Source organism: Quercus lobata, chromosome 4 (assembly GCF_001633185.2).
Source record: "Quercus lobata isolate SW786 chromosome 4, ValleyOak3.0 Primary Assembly, whole genome shotgun sequence".
Classification (NCBI taxonomy): domain Eukaryota; kingdom Viridiplantae; phylum Streptophyta; class Magnoliopsida; order Fagales; family Fagaceae; genus Quercus; species Quercus lobata.
The window spans coordinates 28,310,830-28,314,488 of NC_044907.1; the positions used below are offsets into that span (position 1 = coordinate 28,310,830).

A 3,659-nucleotide genomic window follows, 5' to 3' on the forward strand; every position below is an offset into this window, starting at 1 on the left:
TGAGAGTAAGCAAAAGAAAAAAAAAAAAAACATAGATAGCAAAGAAAAATTGTGAGAGATACATGTTGAGGAAGAGAGCAGTGGGTGAAAAAGATAAAAAAAAAAAAAAAAAAGTTGTTCTTTGTATAAGCTATATTTATTTTATTGTGAATTAAAGTTTGGCTTGAGTGTTATAATCTCTATTTTATATAGTAAAATTATTTGGGATTTGTATCGTAATTTTTACCTTCAAGGAGAAAAAAAATTTCATGTAAATCTTTGTGATCTTTTGTGGTTGTGCTTTCACTGTTTTTACTGAATTTTATTTCCAACAAGAAGTCCAATCGTATTCTCATGCATGCAGGATACTATTAAATTAAAATAACATTGCCCTCCTATATATGCAATATATCCAGTAAACTTCATTTTGTTCACACATTAAATAGAAATGGTACCTTATAATACATCCAAACTCTGGCATAAAAAGGTATTACATACTTACGTCCCCATTGTTCAGTGTATTTAAATTAAAATGAGGAGCTCCAAGGATTGGCAATTAAGTACAATTGTACAAATCATTTCTTCTCCTAGTGGTTATTCCCGAAGACTCAAACATGTCAAGCTCATCAAGTTTGATGTCATTGGGGAGTTTCCAATTGAAGTGAAACAGTAGTTGAGAAAGAACAAGTTCAATAATTGTAAGAGCAAATGATATGCCTGGACAAATCCTCCTACCACATCCAAATGGAATGAATTCAAAATTGCTCCCTTTAAAATCAATAGGAGAATCATGGAATCGCTCTGGCCAAAAGCAATCAGCATCAATCCAATATTCAGGATCTCTCCCAATAGCCCATGTATTAATGATTACTTTTGTGTTGCTTGGTATCTCATACCCATTAATTTCAAATTTTTCTCTTGATTCTCTTGCGATCAAGGTAGCCGGAGGGTGTAGTCTTAGAGTTTCTTTCACAACTAATTTCAAGTAATCTAGTTTCTTAATGTATGTCTCATCAAGATTCATCCTCTCTTGTAGGACTTGCCGCACTTCAGCTTGGGCCTTTTTCATCACTCTTGGGTTTCTCAATAATTCTGACATTGCCCATTCTATCGTGGTCGCTGAAGTCTCACTTGCTGCAGCGAAAATTTCCTGAAACATTGTGTATTCAAAGTTATTATTAAGCATAATATGCTTATGATGAGTAGATGCCAAAATTTCCCAAACAAGCATAATAAGCTTGAAAATTGGTAAGCAAGTGTATTTCATAGTTTCTTTATATATATATATTTTTTTTTCAAATTCTTAAATTCATGATGTGGAAATTAATTCTTTTTCTGCACATGAAATTAATGTCAAAAGATAATTTGTTTATGGAACTGCATATACTTATCCCTTGTATTTGGCTCAAATAGTCCATTGCACTCTAAAATCTACGTTGCAGCAAAATATACGTGCAACTCTTGTCTTTGGTACAAACATCTTAGTTGCAATATATTAGGTTTTTAAATTAAATTCGAACACATAATTATAGTGACCAATTATGAAGTCTCCAATATATATATATATATATATATATATATATATCTAAGAGAAATTAACTTGGAATTCTAAAATTGAAGAACAATATTTGAAACCCCAATTATGGGCCCTACTGAAAAGAGACAAGCAAACAAAGTTTTCAATTAAATCAAGGAGCTCTCCATGTCTTCAAATGTATGTCCATCCCACCCCTTCCATACAAGCCATATCAAACAAGCCGGCACCAATTATTTTTATTGGTTTATTTTACTTTAAAAATATAGCTTAACTCTAACAAATTCATTATAAATTTAAAAAAAAAAAAAAAAAAAAAAAAAAAAAAAAACAAGCACATATCTATCTGTTGAAAAATCATAATTCTAATTCTAACATTTGTATAATGTTTTATTTATTTATTATTTTTTTGCTAAAGAATATTAGTATAACTTTGCTTAATTAATAGTTAAAGATAAAATATATTAAGAAGAAAAGGGAAAATACATTGATGGATCTTAATTGTATACCTGAGTAACAGCTTTGATGTGGTTGCTTGTGACATTAAATTCAAGCCCACCCATCTCCTGAGGTTTGAGAAGCACATCAACTAGATCATCATCATCATCATCCCCTGGTTCATGTTTGTTGGTTGAAGAAGCACTTCTTTTCATCTTATGCTCGTTGACTATATCATCAAGAATCCTATCGAAGTTTTTTTGTATTTTCTCCAACCTAGACTTCATTCCACTAAGGAAGCCAAGGAACTTTAGTGAAGGGAACAAATCAGGAAAGTCAAAGCCTCCGCTTAGAGTAGACGTTTCCTTGATTAATGTTATGAATTCCTTTTCATATTTGCACTTCCTTCCAAAGGTTGCCCTGGCAGCTATACCATATGTTGAGGACAAGATTTTCTCACTTAGATTGATTGGAAGTCCATCTGACAAGGAAATGGATTCCACAAGATTATTTACCTCTCCTTCTCTTATTCTTCTAAATGAATGGACGCGCTTGGAACTCAGGAGTTTTGTGACACAAATCTTTCGCATTTGTCTCCAATAATCACCATAGGGAGCAAAGCAAAACTTGAATTATCATAGGACGTAACTTCAACAGCAAGAACAATTGGCCGATTTGCCAAAGCAGTATCATGCGTCTTCAGCACTTCTTCAACTACTTTTGGTGATGAAATTATTATAGCCAAGACCTCACCCAGTTGTAGTTGCATAATAGGTCCATATTTCTTGGCTAAGTCTCTCAAAGATCGATGTGGAAGAGAGAAAACTAGGTGGTGCAAATTGCCTATAAGAGGCACTTTCCATGGCCCTGGGGGAAAATTATGGCTTTGGCCCTTAGCTTTAGATATTTTCCAATAAATAACAAGGATAAACAAGAATATCCAAGTTAAAAGTGGAAAGGGGAATACTTGCAGCATTGGGAACGAGCACCGAAACTCTTATTTTACGGTAAAGGTATTGCATTCGTAGATCAAAAAGATGCATGGAACAATATATTGCACCTAGCTCGGTTCTTTGTATTTATGGAGGCTATACACGCTAGAGGCTTTGGTGTAATAATTAGTGTATAAAATTTATAAGGATTTACACCCACCAATAAGAAGAGGATTTCACATCATCATTTACTGATAAATTAAATACAATTTTTCAAACAACCATTTAATATCTTATTTAATTTGTGAAATAAGATATTAAATAGACTGTTATTGAGTTTCGCTAAAGGTTTTGGTGTAATAATTAGGGTCCGTTTGGATACAGCTGAAAACTAAAAAATGAAACTGAAAATTGAAAAACACTGTAGCAAAATAATTTTTAAATATGTGAATAGTATCGTGGGACCCATTTTTAATGAAAAAGTTACTGAAAAATGTATTTTGTGGGACCCATGAACAGTACATAAAAGCACTGTTCACAACAAAAAAGTCAAAAAGTTACGGCTTGACCCCAAAAAAAAAAAATTCTGAAACGTAAACGTGCGTCTGGGAAGCAAAACGCGCTTCCCAAACGCACTCTTAGTGTATAAAATTTATAAAGATTTACACCCACAAATAAGAAGAGGATGTCACATCATCATTTACTAATAAATTAAATACAATTTCTCAAACAACCATATTTATAAGGATTTACACCCACCAATAAGAAGAGGATGT

At 32.6% G+C, this 3,659-nt stretch overlaps 1 pseudogene; it reads right to left on the reverse strand.

Moving 5' to 3' along the window:
- Positions 1–409: 409 nt before the first annotated feature.
- On the reverse strand, positions 410–3,029 carry LOC115987771 (annotated as a pseudogene).
- Between the last annotated feature and the right edge of the window lie 630 nt (positions 3,030–3,659).